The sequence below is a fragment of the Vanellus vanellus genome, assembly GCF_965231255.1.
Source record: "Vanellus vanellus genome assembly, contig: HAP1_SCAFFOLD_59, whole genome shotgun sequence".
In the NCBI taxonomy this organism is placed as follows: Eukaryota; Metazoa; Chordata; class Aves; order Charadriiformes; family Charadriidae; genus Vanellus; species Vanellus vanellus.
The window spans coordinates 444,200-465,494 of record NW_028127359.1 but is presented as its reverse complement, the minus strand read 5'-3'; the positions used below and the strand labels follow the sequence as shown (position 1 = coordinate 465,494).

Genomic DNA, 21,295 nt, shown 5'->3' with positions numbered 1-21,295 from the left:
AGAACGCAGCAGAGGGGCAGAACCACATCCCTTGCCCTGCTGGCCACACTTCTGATGCAGCCTGGGATATGGATGGCTTTCTGGGCTGCGATCACATGTTGCTGGCTCATGTTGAGCTTCTCATCAATCAGCATCCCCAGGTCCTTCTCCCCAGGGCTGCGCTCCATCCATTCTCCGCCCAGCCTGGATTTGGGCTTGGGATTGCCCCGACCCAGGTGCAGGACCTTGCACTGGGCCTCACTGAACTTCATGAGGTTGGCATGTGCCCACCTCTCCAGCCTGTCGTTAGTAGAAGGCCAGGCCTGCAGCACCCGGTTATCACCCCGGCTCGGGTGGGAGGGGATGCTCCTGCATGGGGGGGTTGCCCTGCACTGGGGGGGAAATGCCACAGAGGGAAGGTCTCGCCAAAGTGGGGGCCGCGCTCATGCTCCCTCTCCCCCATCCCTCCCCAGATCGCCCCGGCAGAAGGTCCCGAGGGCAGCGAGCGGATGGTCATCATCACAGGGCCGCCCGAGGCTCAGTTCAGGGTGCGCTGGGTGGGGGCTATGGGGGGGGGGAACAGTAAGGGACAAGTCGCAGGCGTCCCTGTGGTCACCACTGTGCTGCCAGCCTGGCTTGGCCTCCCTCAGCGCCGGGGGAGCTCTTTGTTGGGTACCCTGGTTTTGATGCTGCTGGACGTGGGGACATTATCAGCTTTGGGGATGGAGAGGCACAGCGGGCGCTGCCTGATGGTTTTCCTTCCCGTCCGTCTCCTCCCCAGGCCCAGGGGTGAATATTTGGGAAGCTGAAAGAGGCAAACTTCTTTAACGCGAAAGAAGAAGTGAAGCTTGAAGCCCACATCAAGGTGCCTTCCTTTGCAGCCGGCCACGTGATAGGCAATGGTGGCAAAACGGTAGGTGGTGGTGCCCCGGGGACGCAGAGTTGGGCATCACCCATCACCCCTGCCCACCCCAGGGGGACAAATCCCGGGTGCACAGTGGTTTCAGCGACGTCTTGACCCTCAGCCCCCATGTCCTGGTGGTGGTTCTCGTTGGTCCCAAGGAAGGGGGAGACACACAGAGTGCCTGGTGCCGTGGTGACACCGGCAGTGGAGGATTTTGGCTCTTCCACAACAGAAGCCTCTTGTGGTTCGCTCCAGGTGAACGAACTGCAAAACTTAACCAGTGCGGAAGTCCTTGTGCCATGAGACCAAACCCTGGACGAGAACGAGGAGGTCATCGTTAAAATCATTGGGCATTTCTTTGCCAGTCAGGTACGGTTTGGCTGTGGCTTTACCTGATCTTCCCCGGCCGCTTTCATCCACCGAGGAAAGGTGTGGGGCTTGCTGAGCCCAGCACCACCCGAGCGACCTGCTGCTCTTCTTTTGGGAGGTCCCTGTGTCCCCAAGAGGCACTGAAGGTGTTTCGGTAGCTCCCCCCGGCTGTGCGAGCGCTGAAATTGAAGATTGGCTTGATTGATCTAAAAATGGGTGTTTTGGATGCTGTGCAGAGCAGCACCCGGGGTGTGAATGGACTCCCCGGTGCGGGCAAATCCATGCGCATCCCACCTGGGTGCATCTTCCATAACCTTGTCTCCTGTACACTTAGGTGGCATGGCGACCCCCCAAAAAATTCAGGCTCTCTCGAGGAGTGAAGCACAAGTTAAAAAAACAGCCAACCAACCAACCTGAAATTAATTACAGCTTGTCCAGAGTGACAAGTTGGGAGCAGCGAGATGCTCGATGGGGGCTCGGGAGTGGTTGGTGGGGGGAGAAACAGTGCCCTGACCCCCACCTCTTGCTTTTCCCCTCTCCTCCCCAAGACTGCACAGCGCAAGATGAGGGAAATGCTCCAGCAGGTGAAGCAGCAGGAGCAGAAACACGCTCCGGGAGCCCCGGCCTCGCAGCACAGCAAGGGAGGCTCCCGCCGTGCCGCCCAGCACCGCCCGATGAATGTAACCCCGCCGCCGGACATCCCCCCCCTCCCCCACCCCCAGCAGGTCAGGGGAGCAAACCAAAGACCCCCCCAAACACACAGCCCTCCATTCCCCACGGCGCTGCGAGGATGCACAGCCGAGGGGTACGGGGAGGGCTCTCTCCATCCCACAGCCTCCCCCTTCCTCCTCCCTCGCCTCCCGACGCTCTCCCTTTAGTTGGACTAACGTGGGCAGGTTTGGGTACCTCAGCACCTCACGCTTGTGTCTCCCTTTTAGAGATTTTGTATGCCTTGGAAACCTGAGAGTTGGAGGGTTTTTTTATTAATTTTCTAATAAAAAAAGAAACGAGTTGGACAAAACGATGGGAATAGGCAGCACTGTAGTCATTCTCTCCGGGGCGTTGTGGAGGAAGGCTGCCAGTCTTCCTCCCAGTGTACTTTTCCCCGTTGGCTCCAGACTGCTGCTGGGGCTGAGCTCTGAGCCGCCAGAGCGGTTCTCAGCAGACGGTCACTCGGCGCAGACAATGAGGCCCTGAATAGCCCTTCCTGTGCTCTTGATGGCTCCGGACGGCTCTGCTCCTCTGCTGCTTCTAAGGTGGGGCTGCCCCAGTGCCCTCACTCAGGAGCCTTTTGTCTGTGCGGGTCTCACTTGTGACAGGGGGTGGGGGTGTTGCCAAACTAACTGCTGTGCTGCGATGTGTGAGTGGGTGTTCCCGCCCGTGTCAGTGCCAGAGCTCTTCCGTAGGCTCTTCTGCCAGCGGAGAGCCAGGGGCCGCTCCTTCGGGAGAGAGCTTGTTTAAAAAGAGAAAAAAAAAAAGGGGGGAGAACTGGGAAAAGAAAAAAGAGGAAAAAGATAAAAAAAGGGGAAAAAAGTAAAAAAGAGAAAAATTAAAACGGGGGAAAAGGGAGAAACAGAGAAAAAAGGGGGGAAAAGAAAAAAAAAGGGAAAAAGAACAAAGGGGAAAAAGAGGAAAAAAGTAAAAAAAGAGAAAAAGTAAAACGGGGGGGACGGGAAACAGAAAAAAGGGGGAAAAAGCAAAAAACAAAAAGGGAAAAAGAAAAAAGGGGAAAAAGAGAAAAAAGGGGGAAGAAGTGAAAAAAGAGAAAAATAAAAATGGGGGGAAAGGGGAAACAGAAAAATGGGGGAAAAGGCAAAAAAAAATCGGAAAAAAAAGGGGAAAAAGAGAAAAAAGGAGGGGGAAGCGAAAAACAAAAGGGAGAAAGAAGAGAAAGGGCAAAAGAAAAAAAAAAACCCACATATTAAAAAAGAAAGGTAGAAAGGAAACAAACAAACGAACAAACCGAGGAAGGAAAGTGGGAACATCCCCCGGGCAGGAGGAGGGACAGGAGCCGGGGGAGGGGGGAGGTGGGGGGAGGTGGGGGGAGGTGGCGGTGCCAGCGCCGGCCCCGGGGGCTGCGACACCACGTTTTTGTCCTCTACTGCAAAGTGTTCTGTGAAAAACAACCAACCAAATCCCACCCACCGACAACATCAAAAAACAAAGAGAAATCTCTCCAGCTCACACGAGCCTGAGCTGCTCTCCGCTGCTCTCGTTCCAGTGTCTCGGGGGGATCACGGCCGAGCTGAGATTGGGGTTGGTGGTGGTGGGAGTTTGCCCCATGGCTGTGATGGGGGGAGAAGGGGTGGGTGAGGAGTGGAGGATGTGGTCTGGGGTTTTTTTTGGGGTGGTGGTGTTTTTTTGCCAGGTGTCGCTTTACCCAGTGGCTCGGGGAGGCGTTGGCATCAGGAAGCCTGTGCTAAAGCGGGGTGGGGGCCTCGCCGCAGTTGGTTAGCAGAGCCAAAGTCGTTATTAATGGTTATTAATGGTGCACTAATTACGCCCTTGTAACTGGGAAGCTCAGATGCCCCCTAAGCACCCCCCCCCGGTGCTTCTCTAGCCAGGCGAGCGCTGGGCGTCCCCCCCGCAGGAGAGGAGCACACCTCTGAGGTGGGTGGAAGGGCATCACCCAACGGGGAGAGGACCAAGATGGGGCTTGGGTGTCCCTTGGGGTGGCCGGGTGGCGGGGTAGGGCTGCTGGGGGCTGCCACGATGAGGGACACCCCCACACCTTTCTCCATGGCTCCCAGAGCTCTGCTCCCTCCCTCCCTCCCACCCATCCAGTGCCACCGGAGCGGCGGTGTCCCCCCTCCCGGGGCGGGCAGGGGCTGTGCCACCCCATCTAACACCTCAACACACCAAAGCACCTCACTGGGGGAGGGACTCTGCGCCTGGTAGCCCCGTGCTCCCCAGCACTGTAAGGATGGGGCTGAGCCCCCACCATGGCCACCCTGTGCAAACCAAAGACCCCCCACCCCCATTCCCCACAGTGCTGCGAGGATGCACAGCCGAGGGGTACGGGGAGGGCTCTCTCCATCCCACAGCCTCCCCCTTCCTCCTCCCTCGCCTCCCGACGCTCTCCCTTCAGTTGGACTAACACAGGCAGAGAGAGAGAGAAAGAGAGGTTTTATTATTCTTTTTTTTTTTAATTTTTTATTTCCTAAAAGCCACCGGTTTTTCATCCCAGGCATGGCCAGAGGAGCTCACCCAGCATTGAGGGGGGGAGGTTGGGCTGCGGCACACAGCGCAGCGGCTCATCAGTTTTTAGAATTAATGTAACGATAACAAAACTAACAGCGATTTTTAAGTTTTGTAAGGATTTTATTTATTTATTTATTTATTTCATTTCAGAGGGGGTGGGGGCCGGAGGGGGATGTTTGTTTTTTAGCACAAGCCGGCTTTTCTAGAGGTTAAAGAAAGGCCGTGCTCGGCCGTAAACGCTTTGGGGAAAGATCCCGGTTGCAAGGAGAGAAGGTGGGAAAAGAGGGGCAGGGGGGGAAAACAGATTTCCAAGAGGTTGTCAGCCCAGGGCTGGGAGAAAAAAAAAACAAAACACTAGCAAAATTATTATTTTTTTTTTAATTTCAAAAATAAAACACACACAACCCCCAACCCCAAATGACACACACACATCCACACACAAAAACTACCTCAGGTTTTCATACCTCAGAACATTGCGCTTCTGTTTCCCTTTTACAGATTTTCTATGCCTTGTAAAACTGATAGATGGAGCATTATTTTTGTTTATTTTCTTAATAAAAAAAAAATGAGTTGGAAAACACACTCTTACTGAGTGCGAGGCGGGAGAAGGAAAGCAATCCCACGGGTGCCACAGCTCTTCCATAGTCTCCTTCTGCTGGCTGAGAGCCAGGGGCTGTTCCTTTGGAGAAAGCTTGAGAAATGTTTGAAAAGAGAAAAAGAAAAAAAAACAAAAGAAAAAAATGGGGGGAGAAAAAAAAAGAGGGGAAGGAAGAACAAACAGAAAAAGAGATAAAAGGGGGGGAAGAAAAAAATGGGAAAAAGAAAAAAGGGAAGAGGAAAAAGGGGGGGGAAGAGAAAAAAAAGGAAAAGGAAACAAAACCCCCAAATATAAAAAAAGAAAGGTACAAAGGAAAAAAAAAAACTAACCAAGCAAGGAAAGTGGTGAAAGCCACCGGGCAGGAGGAGGGACGAGAGCCGGGGGTGAGGTGGCGGTGCCAGCGCCGGCCCTGGGGGCTGCGACACCACACTGCAAAGTGTTCTGTGAAAAAAACCAACCAAAACCCACCCAATGACAACATCAAAAAACAAAGAGAAATCTCTCCAGCTCACAAGAGCCTGAGCTCGCTCTCCGTTGCTTTTGTTCCAGTGTCTCGGGGGGGCCACGGCCGAGCTGAGATTGGGGGGGTGGTGGTGGGAGTTTGCCCCATGGCTGTGATGGGGGGAGAAGGGGTGGGTGGGGAGTGGGGGATGTGCTGTGGGGTTTTTTTTGGGGTGGTGGTGGGTTTTTTGCCAGGTGTCGCTTTACCCAGTGGCTCGGGGAGTGTGACGAAACGGGAAAAGGGGCTTCACTGAGAGGTTCAAATTAACAATTTCTTTGGACTTCGCTCACAGGCCCAATACATCACTATTGCAAGTTCTGCGTGTGCGATGGCGATTTCACTATTGCAGTTTAGAAGCAATTAGCGGGATCCACTATTGCGAGCTACAAATGCCCCCGACAAGTAGCAACACAAACCACAAGGGCGCTAGATATTAATACCTTAGAAGAGTGCACCAGTCACAAACTCAATCACATGGCATATACCGTACGGATGTTTCTTAGTCACTTACCCTCTCTCTCTCAGGTGAGGTCGCTCCATCCCGGGGAAGTTACCCTGTACAGCGTCCTGGATGGGGGGGGGGGGCGTGGATCTCCTAGGGGCCAGCTGTATCCTTGGAGGATTCCCCATTTGTCTCCCCAGACCCCGCGGTTTATATTTCCTGACTCGGTGAGGGTGCAGGATTATGCCCGAGTGGATTACACTGTCTGGGATATTTCCCTCTGGTGGTGCCATAGCGAAGTCTCTGTTGCCAATTTGTGATGTCCGGCGCTCAACGTCACGGGAATAGTGGTGGGATGGGACTCGGGGCATTTTGTTTGTTAAGGGCCATTTGGTTTTGGTTGTTCTGTGCCATCTGGAGATAAGCCCGGGCTGAGCTGTTTTGCAGCTGCCCCCAAGTTCTCTCTGCACAGCCAAGGCACGGCGGGGATGGAGCTGAGTGGGATGGCAGCTCCCTGCCTCTCACCTCTTGTGCTCTGAAACCGGCTTGGCTGGCTGCTCCCACACAGTGTGTTACTGGCTTGCTCAGCAGGTAAAGAACCCAGATTTGGGACGCCACTGGGCTGTCTGTAAGGGGTCCTGGGCGGCCCTTATGGGGTCCTGGGGGGGACTCCTGCAGGCCAGAGGGAGTCTGGGGCAGCCCTTCAAGGATCTGGGGGTCCCCTCTGGTGCCTCTGGGGAGGGTTTTGTGGCTGGAGAGGGCCGAGCTGGTTTCAAGAGGTGCTTCCTCCCTTTCTCCAGCCCACCCAGCTCCCCCGACACCACCACCCCCCAGGTTGGTGGGTGCCAGCAGTGCCAGCCTGTCCCACTGGGTCGGGCACTGAGGGGGGCACAGCCCCAGCCGCGGGATGGGAGGAGGAACCACAGCACCAGGGATAGAGACCAACATTTTATTTCTTTCACATTTCCCATGGGGGGCACCCCAGGGTTGCGCGGCTGCACCGCAGCTGGTGCCAGGGGGGACTCCAACGTCCCCCCCACAGCTCACCTGGCTCCGCTCGTGATGCTTTTGATGGGGCTCAGCGCGGTCTCTTCTGTGCTACGGACCAAGCGGCTCCAGGTAGGCGACTGCTGCACCGCACTGTGCCACAGCGTGGGGTGGGGTGGGGGGCTGCGGCGCAGGGCTGGGAGCTGCTCCCGTCTCACCCAGCTCCCGGGGTCCTGCAGAGGGACTGGAAGAAGCCAAAGCAAGGGATGACAGACACGAGAGCCCGCCCAGAGGAGCAGAGCAGTGAGTGGCCCTGGCACCGAGCACCATGCAAAAGCCCACACCCCACAGCAGCCCTGAGCCGGGGCTGTGCCGGGGGCTGCCGGCCGCTCACTCCGTCCCCTCCCTCAGCAGCTTCTTGACTAGCAGATGAAGGATGGGAGCTCAAGTCGATGCAGGAGAAGCAGGGAGTGTGGGGGAGACCCCCAGATCCTGCCCCAGACCCTCAGCCCGTGCCCTGCCCTGCCTGTGCTGGGCAGCCCTGCCCGCCTGCTGAGGAGGGGGTGCTGCCCGCGGGCTCCAGCGGAGGAGACGGGGTGCAGCGGGCTCTCTTCTCTCTCCTCCTCTGCAGGGCAACCGAGGAGGCAGCGAGGAGGCAGCACCGGGCCCCGCAGGACCCACTGGGCTCCCTGCCAACCATATACCATCCGAGCAGAGATGCCTCTCTCTACCCCCTGTCCCCCCCAAGCCCACAGGTCCCCCTGCCCTCCTCTCCCGCCTATAGGTCCTATCAGTGGGGACAGCTCCTTCTGGTCCAGGCACCCCCCGGGCTCCTGGGCCCCCCGAGGGCCACCGCAAGAGCCCCTGCAGCCTGTGCTCGCTGGCCAACTCGGAGGGCTGCAGCAGCCTGTTGAGGAGCAGCTCCTCTTCCCAGAGCTCCCTCTACCACTTCCTGGAGCCCTGGCCCAGTGCAGCAACAGAGCCAGTGGTGCTCACACACTCAGGACAACCCCGCTCTCCCACGGCTGCTGCTGGAGCAGTGGGGAAACCGGGGCTGGTTCTGAGCCAGGAGCCTCCACAGGAGCTGCCAGCAGGGACCGAGAAAGAGTGGGTTCCCCGGCAGGGGATGGACAGGACACAGAGGCCCACGGACGAGCAACTGTCCCCCGGAAGTCCCCCAGCCATGGACAAGGTGGTGCGGGAGATCACCTGCGCTTTCCAGGCCTTGAAGGCAAAGAGGGAGGAGTCCTGCAAGACCACGGGCAGGGAGTGTGGCCAGGCAGACCCAGGGCTGTGCAGGGCAGGAAGATGCCCACGGCAGGGCTGCGCCTGGCTGTGGGGCTACCTGAAGGGCTGGTGGAGATGCCACTAGCCGTGTCTGCTTCTGCCAGCCCTGCAAGTGGTGACAGCGCCAGGCCCAGGAGACCAACAGTGCCCCGAATACTGAGCGGCTGTGGGGTGTGGGGCCGGGAACCCCTCTGGGGTACCCCCTATGTGAAATGTTAAAGAAATAAAATGTTTGTCTCTAGCCCTCGTGCTGTCCTCCCTCCTCCCATCCCACCGCTGCGGGTGGTCCCCCGAGGGAGCAGGTGCAATCAGCAAGCACTGTGTGTTGAGCTCCCCTGCTCACAGCCATGCTCCGCCTGAAGGTGGCGAGGCAGGAGCAGTCCCCAGCCAACTTGGGCACAAAAAGGTTCATCTGAGTCAGCGGGTGAGGAAGGGCCCGTTTCAACTCCGTACCTTTGGTATTCTCAGGTTGGAGGATTTGATGGAGCCAACTGAGAGCGGCAGCATACGCTGTGGGGCTCTGAGCTGCTGCGTGGTGCCAGGTCTATCCAACGTCAGGCAGTACGTTCACAGGAGATGTCACCACTAACAACTCTTCTGAGGAAGTGGGGTCGTTTCTGTAGTCGTAGCCTGCCTGGAGAAACAGCCCCACGGAGTTAATAGTCTGCTGAGCAGCAAGGGAGCAGAGTCGCTGACTCTCAACCAAGGACTGAAACACAGCAACCCACTCTACTGCCTTCCCCCTACGCCCGCTGCCTCCCACAGTTTAGAAGAACCAGGGGGCTCCAAGTGAGGGGACCCCTCCCCCACTCCCCCAAATCTGCTCAACATCCCCAAACCTCCCTCAAGACACGGGACTCCTCCCACACACCTCCACTCCCCACACCGACAACCCTCCCCCTCCCCCAACGCTCCAAAAAGCAGCAGTCCTTAGGGCAGACTCCTTAAGCTGACTCCACAGCTACGGCTCCCCGTCGGCTCTGGGGGAGACAAGGGGGCCCCGCAGGTCTCCGTGGGTTTTAAGGGGGTCCCAGGGCTGCCCACGGGCTCCCAGCAATGCCCGTGCCCACCCCCCGACCCATCTCGGGGGTACCTGGGGGGACTCGGCCGTGGGCTGGAGGCGGGCGAAGGGGGCACGGCCGGGCTGACCTGCCGGGGGCTGGGGGGGGCTGAGAGCGGAGCCCAGAGCGGAGCCAAGCGCCCGGCCAGGCCGGCCCCGGGCACCCTGCGCTGCGGCCGGGGCTGCCGCCACCTGCGGGGAGCGAGCGGGGGGTGAGGGGGCGGCAGCGGGGGACGGGGGCCTGAATCGGCCCTATTTCCCCCGGGGACCCCCCACTCGGCTCTGCCCCCCCCAAACAGTCCCAGACCGCCCCCCGAGCCCCCCAGCCCGGTCCCGCCACCCCACAAACCCCCCGAACTGGCCCTGCACACCTCCGCGCCGCCGCCACGCCGCCCCACCCCGCCCGCCCGCTCCCGCCCTCCTCGGCTCCGGTCCCCCCGTCTCCCCCGGTACCGACCGTCGCAGCTCCCGCCCGCCGCCGTACACCGGAAGTGCTCCCCCTCACGTCCGCCCACCCGCGCATGTGCCGAGGCGAAAACCCGGGCCACGCCCCCCTGCGTCGCCGCGGCAAACGCGAGCGAGGGGGCGGGGCCGCGCCGAGGAGAACGAGCCCCGCACCACAGCTTCTCTCCGCGTCGGGCAATGCGAGGCCGAAACCATCCCAGCCCTCCCCAAAATGAGCCGGACATCCGCCTGCAGAGCTCCGCCAGCCCCCCCGACGAACATCACGGGGATGGGGGGGAAGAAAACAACCAGAAAGGTACTGAAAATAGCTTGGAGATGGGGCTTAGAGATCCTTCTGAGAGGCAAAACCCGGCCTTTGTTCTCATTTTTGATCACGGGGTTTCGCAGTGCTTCGCGGGCAGTGGTTATCCAGGGGCATCAGCTATCCCGGGAAGTGAAAGTTCCCATCCCACGTGGCAAAAGTCCACTCGCATGAATAACTTAGACAAAACCAGCCCACAAAAGGACAAGAGGCACCTTTGGTCACCTTTTCCTAGAAGCTTCGCTAAACTGTATACTCAGATTGGCCCTGTCCTGCAGTTTCTTTCCCAGAGTTTTGCCCCCAAACCCACGCTTCTAGCCCCGGTCCCCAAGCCCTCCCTCAGGGCCCACCACCTTTCCCCAGCCCGGCCTGTCCCTTAAGCTTTTCTTTCCACACACAGCCCTTTCCACTCACCTCCCTCCGGGGCCTCCTCTCTCACAGACACCTCACAGCCCTGCAAACCTCCCTCTCCCGAAAACCCATTCCCCCCTTGCTCCCCCCTCACACAACACCTACTCCCCTCACACCCTCGCTCCCACCCCCCCCTCCATCTCTCGCCCCCCCTTTCCCCTCTCCTCCCATTCAAAATGGCGCCGCCCTTCCCTTCCCTTCCCTTCCCTTCCCTTCCCTTCCCTTCCCTTCCCTTCCCTTCCCTTCCCTTCCCTTCCCTTCCCTTCCCTTCCCTTCCCTTCCCTTCCCTTCCCTTCCCTTCCCTTCCCTTCCCTTCCCTTCCCTTCCCTTCCCTTCCCTTCCCTTCCCTTCCCTTCCCTTCCCCTCTCGCCTTTTCCTGCCACAGCCGCCGCCCCCCGCTCAGGTGACACCGCACACAGCCGCCATGAGGCGCGGCGGGGAGGGCCGGGGCTGTGAGAGGCGATGGCGGTGAGGGAACTCTTGGCTTTTCTCCTCTTCTTTTCATCTCCTCAGGCTTCGGGCAGCCCCGCGTGGGCGGCTGGAGATCCCCCCCTCCCCTTCCAGGAGTGGCCCCGGCCGTGGGGCGGCCCCCGCCTCCCTCCTCCCCACAGGCTCTCCTCAGGGAGAGCCCCCAAATCTGTCCCCCGGGCGGCCCCACAGCCGCCTGTGTGTCCGGGAATGGTGTTTCCTTCAGGGAGTGTCTCCAAACCTATTCCCGGGGTGTCCCCACAGCCTCCTGCGTTGCCGGGAATGGTGTTTCCCTCAGGGAGAGCCCCCAAATCCATCTCTGTCGTTGCCCTACAGCCTCCTGCATGGCTGGGAGCAGTGTTTCCCTCAGGGAGAGCCCCCAAATCCATCCCCAGGGTGGTCCCGCAGCCTCCTGTGTGGCCAGGAATGGCGTTTCCCCTATGGATGGAGCCCTCTCCTTCCCCCGACTCCATTCCTGGGCAGCCTTTTCCTCCCTCCCACCTTCTCCCCACAGCCTCTTCCAGGGCTGGGAAAACACTCCTGCCCTTTCTCTTCCTGCGGGTTTTGAGAAGAAGAGCCCCCCCGTCTGCCCAGCCCACATGTGGGGTCTGGGCAGCTCCACGCCTTGTGTTTGAACCGGGAATTGGGATATTTCAGTTTTCTTCTGCGATCAGGCATGGTTGTGAAAGGGCCAGTTGTAGTGGTTAGGCTTTGGTGGGTGAGTAACAGCAAATCTTACTGAACTTTTCCTTTTCTTTAGATTTTGTGTAGGGGGCTTGTTGTCCTCACGCCCTCGAGTTCTGCTCCAGGTCAAGCGAAGCCCCATGGAACTGGCCCTAAGGGCGGCGGCGGCCATGGACCAGCGCCCCTTTGGCGTCGAGAACGTGGTTTATTTTGAGGTGAATCTCCCTGTTTTTCTTGAAAAGCGGGGGTCTGGTTTGTAGCGAGGCTTAAAACCCCGGGTTGTGCCTAAACGTGGGTCTGATTTCAACCTCAGGGGCTGCAACTCTGTCCAGCTCTGACTCACAGCCCTGGCAGCACCGTCAGCATGCCGGGCTCGGCGTTCTCTTGTATTTTGAAGGGTTTCTTACGGATCGGCAGCAGCCGGGGATATTTAGCAGCTGTGTATTGGTGGTGGAATCCATGTGGTGAAAAGATCTTTGGGGTAAAGAGGTGAATAGGTGTTGTTTTCTTTTTTTTCACCTGGAGAATGTTTCTTGTTGCCTTGTACCTGTAAAAAGATGTTCAAATTGTTAAGGTGTTCAAATCGTTTCATAAAATTACCCCCTAGACAGGAATTTGGTTTGGGTTTTTTTTTATGAGAGTCCTTTCAGCCTGCTCTCCAGGTGGAAATGGGAAATGCAAAGGCATTACAATGATAGATTTGCTAAATCTGTTGCCAAGGTGTATATTACTGGCTTTCCCTGAAGCGGGGAAAAGACGTCCTGTTTAATTGTTGTTTGCATTTGAAATTCTCTGTGAAATGGATTAAGCAGTGTGGGCTTCTTTTTGTGGGTCTGCCCTTGGAAGGAGAGCGCCTTTAGGAAAAGGCTTTTCTGGAGGGGACAGAGAATTTAATTGCTGATGGCTATAAAAGCGCGCCCTGTTTGGGTGGCCTGAAAACAAAACCTGTGAAAATCCATGACTGAAAAATGAGACTTTCTCCTAATGATCGGGGCTGCTGTTTCTACTGATTGGCCCATGAATAACAGCTCGTTCCTTACTGGTGGCTGAGGACCCTTGAATTGTTTCCCAAAGCCTAAGGCAGCGGGAAGGGCTGGGGTTGTCAGATCACTGCAAATCAAATAAAAGCGAGCGGTTTGGAGTTGTCTCGTTCCCTCTTTCTTTTCCCAAGAAAGAGGGGTGGAAAATGGTAAAATGTTTTGCGGCAAAGTTCAAAATGGCAAAGGATGTAGCGTGTGGGGGGTGGGACGTGGGTTTAGGTGTTGGTGGGGACCCCAGCAATAAACCGTAAGAGGTAGAGCAGCTTTGTGGGACTTTTGGGGCTTGTTTTTGTGTGGATATTCGCTCGTTGCAGACCACGTTCCGGAGCCCTCCAACAGAGGCATTAGAAAAAGAAGTCTTTTTCTTAGTACTAATGCTTTGAATTTTCCAGTGTGGGAAAAGCCGCAAAAGTGTGTATTTCTGCCCAGCTGCGGAGAAATGGGTAATACTGAGCCCTACAATAGCTTGGTTGTTTTTTTTCCCCCTGTGTGATGACTGGTGTGGAGGGAGTTTGTACCAAAGAGTCAACTTCTGATTGTGGGCAGCCCCTGTTTTAGGAACTGTTGCACAGATTGCTTATCGATGCAACTGCTGCCGCGACTCCCGCACTCCCTGCTGAGTGATAATCCAAAACTGCAGAGCGAGCTGGGTGCCCGTGGAAGGGGAACTGCACTCTCAAGTGGAAATACTTGGGGTCTCTTTGCCTGTGGGAGGGAAAGGGACGTCAAGAGTCAACCTACACGAACTTCTCGCCTCCAGAGGTCTTGCTCTGGAGGTGACGGTTAATTGAGGGGAGTCGTGGAAGCGTGCTTTACTGAGCAACATGCTGCTGCTGGTCCAAGACTAAATGTCTCCAAAGTTTGGGGTTGGTTTAAGTGCTTTTTGGTTATTAGCTGGATGTCACTCTTAGAAGCACCTCTTGCCCTGTCTGGAGGGGTTTGCTGCTGCCTCCTGCATTGGGCCGAGGGGACCGGCAGCCCTCAGGACAGGGACTTTCTCAGGCGTGGAGGTTAAACCTGGTGCGTGCTGCTTAAAAACTGCTCTAGGTGTTAGTGCAGTGGTCACGGTGAGAAATGTGGTGGCTTAGGGGAGCCTGAGATTTGCATTCCTCTTAAGTGCGTGGGATTTTGGGGAGCCTGGGTGGTACAATCCCCTTCCTGCTCCCAGATTCCTGTCGCTGACCCACCAGCGGGATGTTAGCAGAGCTGATGCCCGCAGTGGCTGAGGGTTGGCATGATCCCGGCATCGCCGGAGCTCTGGAGCCGAGGAATGGGAGCGTGGCCCGTTTCCATCATGTCTTGTGAGGGAAATAGTGCGGTTTGATATAGCCGGGGTGTGTAAACAGGGATTCCTCTTTGCACGTGTGCTTACAGGGTGCACGCAGGTGTGTTACTTGGAGTGTTTCTTAATGCCTGCGAAGCTTTACGAGATTGGTTACTGAGCGTTGCTTTGCTGTGCAAGTGCAAAGTGTTATTTTCATGGAGAAACCAGCTCGGATGTTCCATTTAGGCATTCTGCCTTTAAAAAAAGAAAAATATTTTAAAGCTTTCCTTGCAGGCAGAATAACATCTGCTTTTGAGGATTGTTTCTTTCCCTGCAGGGTGGAAAAATCTACAGCCTCGCTAAGGCTGCAGAGGAAGAAAACTTGTCAGTTTCCTGGAGCAAACTGCAGTTTGGAGAGGGGGGTGGTTTGCCAGAGCGCCTTTTAGCACCTGGTCGGGCACATTTCTTTTCCCTCGGGGCTGAGGTTTAACATCGCCTTTTCATTTGGCTGGGTTTTGGTTGTATGAATTAATGGGTGTTTCAATGGGAACCACAAGACCTAATTTCTCAGTCGCCATCCCAAAAATTGTGCATTCTAAAAAAATCAGAATGCGGATGCAAGAACAGAATTTGGACCAGATTCTCCGGCGCCAGGACAGTGCACCGATGCTCCAGGGTGCTTTCCCTGGCAGCGAAGGCCTGGTCTGGCAGGAAGGCGGTGGTGGGGATGGCGAGGTACTGCCGGCTCAGCCGCCCCATGGCCGGGAAGCGATGCTCGTTCTTCTTCCACCAGCGCAGCAGCTGGTGCTGCGCTTGCAGAGGGGCTCCAGGATGTAGTTTTCCAGTTGCTGGTGGATCTCGGGTATGCTCTCCATCGGGTCCTACCCCAAAAGGATGTCATAGGTGCTCTGAGATGGGGCGCTGGTGCATGGGTCCTTGCGAGCAGGCAGCTGGCTGCCGGCATCTGCGCCTGTGGCTTTGGAATCCGAGTTTGGCACCCCAGACTGGGTGGCAGATGGGGACTGGTGGTTGCAAACCCACAACAGCGTGGTTCTCACTGGCTGGTGCAGCTCGCTTCTCAGGCTGGGGCTGAGAAACTGCATCTCCTTGAAGCGCGGGTCCAAAACAGAGGTGATAACTGCTGGGCTTTCGAGCACTTTCTCGAATGCAGTTCCCTTCAGTTTGGAAGACGGCAGAACACGGAGAATGGCATTACATGCGATCTACTCCTTGGTGTGTTGATTGGACAGGGAATCAGTCAAAAGAGAAAATAAGAAAAATTAATTTGCCTTCTACTTGGATGGCAGAAATCTACGAGAGGCAATAGAAGTCGGATGGTTGAACAAAATCTTGCATGGCTTTGAGTTTGCCCTGAGCTGACGGCTGCAAAGCCTATTGCGAAACCTATTCATTTTTGTGATGGTAGTGATTTTTGTTGGTGTTTTGTTTGGATGTCTTAAGAGTATCGTTATCAAGCAATTATCTCCCCCCAGCCCCGCCATGCCCGCCGGCAGCAATGGGCCGATGGGGTCCTCAGCTGTCAGGTGGGAGGCAGCGGCACCGGGGCAGGGAGGGGGATGCCCGGTACCCCCGGGCGGGCCGTGCTGTGCCGCCGGTGTGGCTGGAGGATGCTCCATGGCTGCTCACTGCGGCATTTCCCATGGCAGGGAGGAAACACAGGGGGAGCAGGGGGTGGGGGCAAATGGGGGAGGCAAAGCATCTGCACGGGGGGGAGGGGGGGGGCTGTGAGGGCCGTGGAAAGGGGAGTGAAGGGCATCTGCAAGGTTGGAGGGGGTAAACAGGGTGGTAGGTGTCTAAAATGGGGTGCTGGGGGTGTGCAAGGAGGGGGGGCAGCAGGCCGCTGAAGGGGGGTGTAAGGCATCTGCAAGGCGGAGGGGTGGGGGCTCAAAGGGGGAGGTGAGGGGTACCCAAGGTGGGTGTGGGAGGGAGGCACCTGGGCGATGCCTGTTGGGGGTCTCCCCACCAGACCCCCCCTCCTTGTCCCCTCCTCCGCATCTCGATGTGACCCCCTGGTGATGCTGTGGCCCTTCAGAGCAGGGGGACAAAGGCCACTGTCCCCACAGAGCCCCATGCCACCCGGTCACCTCAGCTATTGTCCCACCGGGCGCTTGTGCGGATGCGCCTGGTGTTGGGGTGCAGGCAGGAGGTGGCTGGGTGGTCCCCCCATCTTTCTGCATTTCCTTAGCCTGGGGGAGGGCCTGTCCGCCCCCCCGCTGCACCCATGGGACCCGGCTGCAGGAGCTGCTCTCGGGGACAAACGAGAGGTGGGGAATTAATTAATCTGCCCTGAAATTACAGCTCACGGCAAAGACTGAGAGGAATTTGCGTCTCCACCAGCAAGGGATGACGGTCACGTCCTGGTGATGCTCAGCTGTGACCTGTGTGTGTCCCCCCCTCACAGCCCCACTTTGGGGCTCTGGAGATGTGTCCTCTCCCGGGTCCAGTCCCCGTCACAGCCCAAATCCTGGCTCAGGAGCCAGAGGGGTCCCCGCAGGGGACGGTGCTGACCCCCACGATAGCAAAGGAGGGAGCCACAGGACCGGTGGCTTCGTCTGGGTCGGATGGAGATGGAGAGGGGCAAGGAGGGGGGTCTCCTGCTCCGCCACCAGAGCAGCTCCCCTAGTTTGGCCCCTCATCCCCTTATAACACTGGGATCAGTGTTATTAATTACACTTTGTGCGAGATTAATTACATTAATCCTCCCTCCTGCTGCTGGTGGCCAGTCCAGCTTGCGTGTGACGGGACGAGGGGGCCGAGGTGGGAAGTTTGCCTGCTCGTGCGATGCTTTTGGCCTCCCCCGGCACCGGGAGGACTCAAAGCCGGACCTGAACCTCTGCTTTGTACTTTTCCTCATCCTCAATTACACCAACGCTTCCCCAGGGAAAGATTTTTCTTTCTAACTGGAGGAGTTGCACTGAGACAGGTAAACTGAGGCAGGACAGTCAAAAATCCCTCTCTCTCCTGCTGGGACAAAAAAAACGCTGCAGCAAAATAATAATTTGGAGAAGTTTTCTTGAGATGGAACAACACTCTCTGCTCCGAAACTCAAAAGTGAGCTCGCCATCCCCTTTCCCAGCCCAGTTTCGATGCTTTGATGTTTTCCAGGCACCTGGCAGCGGCGGCAAAGGACAAAGTACTTGGGGGCCAGAAAAAGCTCATTCCCAGATGGGAACGTTTGTTCCTTTTGCTCGTTAAATTGGCTGGCGAGTGGGAGGTGTGAGCTTCCCCGAGCGTCGCTGCTGCGCGGCGGCAGGTGATGCCATTGGGTCGAAGCAGGAATTTGGGGGATAAAAAGCAGATTTCCGGTATTTTGCTCTTCTCTAAAGAGAAGGGTTTCCTGGAGGCCCTTTGAAAGCTGCAGTTGCGACTCGAGTGTGAGACGTGGTTGGTTTTTTATTTCTTTGAGCGCGGTGATCCCAGTGATGCTTCCCCAGCCCCGGGGGCAAGGGGAGAAGAGAACTCCTGTAGTTCTCCTTCAGCTTTTAAGGCACAGATGCTCTTTGTGCAGCGCTGGCAGTGGTATTTCAGCCAAGGAGGGCATTAGCTGTCAGCCCTTGGCTTTTTTCTTTTGAGGAGAAAAATGCAGTTTTGTGTGGAAAGCGGGCTTGCAGCAAGAGAAGCCTGAGCCTGGTTGGGCTGAAGACGAAGCTTCACCCTTGTAGGTTCTGAGGGCCTTTGGAGGTTGGTGGTGGCCATGTCCTGTGGCCAAGTGCCATCTAGTGAGTCCTGCAGGTATCACGTTTGGAGAATGAAACTGGCTGTGCTCAAAAGTGTGGGGTTGGGTCTCCCCACCCCAGCCCACCCCCAGTTTGGAAATCCCTATTTTAATTTTTCGAAAGGAACCACAAGAATGAAGCAGGAGGCTTGGTTTTGGTTTGAAACACTCAACTGTCTCCCCTTTTAGTAAATCCTTCCAGACTCACGGTGTATACAATACAGGTGACATTACAGGTGGTTTTATTTGGGTAGGGGAAAAAAAACCTCCTCCAAGTCCGTGTTTTTAGGGCTGTGCCTGAAGGAGGAGACATGCAGAGGTGTGATGCTCGTTGGCTCGCGTGGCCGCGGGGATGGGTGATGACTGGGAGGACGTAAGGGAGCTCTCCTCACCTGGCCCCAACTTGTACCTTCTTCTTCTCGCTAAACAGAGACACGACGAGGAGGCGGTGATGGACCAGGGAAGAACGAGCACCGTTGCCAATATTCACTATGAGAAGGAGGAGCTGGAAGGTGAGTCGGGAGAGGTGGCACCAGCCCCACGCGTTTTCCCGTTGCGCAAAGTCCCTGCCGCGTCTTGTGCTCAGTGTACGCATCACCTGCAGCGAAACGTGGCGTGCTTCTAAATAAACAAGCACAGTTATTTTCACATTTTTTTTAATGTTGTGGCTTTTAGACAGAGGGGACAAAGCCCCCGTGGCATCTGTGGTGTGAGTGTTGGCCACGGAGCTGGGCAGTTCCCAGCTTGTTTTCTCAGAGGCTGCTCTGCTCTTGGCTTGGAGAGGTCAGGAGAATAATTTGATGGCTGCAGACACAGGGCTGTGATTTTCTTTTTTTTTGTTCCAGACTTCATTATCGCGGGACTAATTGGATCTCCTCTTGTCGCCTTGTGCCGACAAAGATTTTAAAAATAATTACCTTCTGTCGCTGCTTAATGAGCAGGTCTGAGTGTTGTCCAGCCGAAGCTGGAATTTGAGACGAGGGTTGATACTTTCAGGGCACTTTTAGGTGACCCGGAGCCATCGCTTGTTGTTGCTCTGTTGTTGCAAAGTTAGAGTAAAACAGGCTTGGAAAAAGGGACGGGTCTCTGACATTCAGGAATGCAGTGAAACTAAAATGAAGAGAAGTTGGTGTTTCCTCCTGGGATGGCTGTGCTGGTTTAATCATGGCAGCGGCGTCAACCGTCTCCGCAATATCGAGAGTGATGAGAACGCTGCTTTTTTTGCAGGCCACCACACCCTGTCCGTGGGCATGCGGATGCCGCTGGTGAGGCAAAGCCACCGGCACCACCGACCCCACCGCCAGAAGCATCGGAAGAAGGAACGGGAGGACTGTGCCCCGATGGAGCAGGGCTACCACTGTAAGTCCCGCCGCAGCATTCATGAGCCTCCTCGGGGCTGCGTGGGTGCCGGGGTCCTCTGCAAGCAGGTCCGTGTGGCTGATTGGTGTGGTTTGCTGTTCTTCTGAGGGAAAGTGGCATTATTTGGGAGGCAGTTGAAGGCATAATGGATTGAGGCTGGTCTTCCTTAGAGGGATCCTGTCTTTAAAAATGGAAACATGGGGAAGGAAAGTGGCCCATCCTTATGCAGAGGTGGAACAGATGGTTCTCCTTCTCCATGGCTCTGTGCAAGCCTGGCCAGACCCGGGGGAGAGGGGCCAGCCCAATATTTAGGGCTGAACTGTTGCCAATCGATGGCCACGTAGGGCTTGCTCCAGCGTTCGCTGCCGTCTTCCACGTCCTCCTCAAACTTCAGCCACCTGCGGACATCGGGCACGATCAGCCCCGTTGCAAGAAAACAGCCTCAGCTCTGCAACCCCTTTGGTGCAGCTACGGGGCGGCAAGAGGAGAAGGCTCCGCGCATCGGCACCTGCAGCTGCAAAAGCTTTGCGTCCCAGAGAGCGGAAGGCAGGGCCCGTGGCCGCCACCGCAGCTGGCAGCAGGGATTTACCTTGCCGTTTCCTTCCACTTGGCATCTTCACCCTCCTTCAGAAAGATCTCATCCAGCTCGGTGAACAAGTGGTGGGGAATGTGCTGCTCATCCTCCTCGGTGCCGAGGATGAACTACACCCGCTGGGATGGGGTGTCTGGGGGCAGAAGATAAATCCCGTTACCACACCTGCAGTCGGCCTGTCACGCTCACATGCAAAGCAGCCATCGATTGGCACCAGTTCAGCCCTAAATATTGGGCTAGCCCCTCTCCCCCGGGTCTGGCCAGGCTTGCACAGAGCCATGGAGAAGGAGAAACGCCAGATCGGGCAAAAAATGTCATTATCTAGGATGGGAAATAATTATCTGAGCGGAGTGATGAATAAGCACTTTGATGATGGCTTTTAGCAAAAGAGAATTCTTCCTTTTGCTGCAAAGGCTGAACTGCAGGTCCATGGCTACTATCATGACGGATGAGGTGTGACGAGATAAGAGATATCTCCGGGTCATTTTTGGGGCTTTCTTCACCTCTCCCTGTCTCTGTAGTAGTGAGGAAGAGGGTTTGTTGTCCCTCTTAGCTGCCTGCAGGAGGCTAAAATCCCACCTGGGCTGCAGCCTGCGCCTCATCCTTCTCCCCAGGGTCCCCAGCATGCTGCCCCCAGTGGTGGCATTGCCAGGGCCAGTGAAACTTCTCCTCTTGAAGCAGAAGGCTGTGGGGTGCCATGGGGGACGGGAGCCTGGTGGAGATGGTTACAAATACTGTGATGCACAGATTTTTCCTTTGGGGGGAATATTTCCTGCCATTTCCAACAGGTGATTTGCGGAAAATGACCTTGCATTTAGCCAAGAACTTATTGCACTGGTTAGGACATCCGAGATGGGTCATCCTCTCACCTGGTGGTCTCCTACGGCAGGTCTTCCACGATGTTGCCTATAAAGCCAAGAACCGGGCTGACCTGGTGGCTGGCATCGATGAGTTTCTGGATCAGGTCATGGTTTTGCCGCCAGGAGAGTGGGATCCCTCCATCCGAATTGAGTCCCCGAGAAACGTCCCTTCGCAGGTGGGTGCTGCGGCAGAAGGAGGCACGATGGGGACGGGCAGGAGGGCAGCACGGCTGGGGGTGCTGCTCAGGGGCCCAAATTTACAGGTCACATACCCAGCCCAAAAAGCAAAACAAGCCAGTGGCTTAAAAGACATATCTTTCTCTTATTTCCATTTTACCAGGAAAAAAGGAAGGTGCCAGAAGCTCTCGATGACAGTGCTTCTCGCAGCAAGCCGGAGAAACACAGCGGTCCTGAACTGGAGCGGACAGGAAGGTGTGAACTGCAATAGTTTGGTGGGGTGTTTTTCTGTTTGCCCCTAAAATCTGAGTGCGCACCTCCCTTCTAGCAGAGTTTTGGGGTGAAGTGGGTCAGTGAAGGGGCTCCAGGTTACCAGCTTGGTCCCTTGGGCTGGGTGGGTGGGAGATTTGGGCAGCTGGGCTCAGCCGCAGCGTGGTTGCACACAGGTTTTCTTGCTTTGGGGTGGAAGCAGATGTGTAAGTACCTCCAGGTAGAGCTCTGCTGCTTCTCAAAGTGAGGGACTGTTGCAATAAGAGGGGACGGGCTCTCAGGTTTGGTCTCTTTTTCTTTTTGTTGGAGGGTTTCTTTTGTTGGAGGATGGACAGTGGG

At 56.4% G+C, this 21,295-nt stretch overlaps 1 protein-coding gene across 1 annotated transcript in view; it reads left to right on the top strand.

Moving 5' to 3' along the window:
- LOC309685331 (E3 ubiquitin-protein ligase TRIM36-like) overlaps positions 1-21,295 on the top strand; it is a gene marked incomplete at both ends in the record, with an annotated part of 81,509 nt that overhangs the window by 49,628 nt on the left and 10,586 nt on the right. The window lies entirely within an intron of this gene.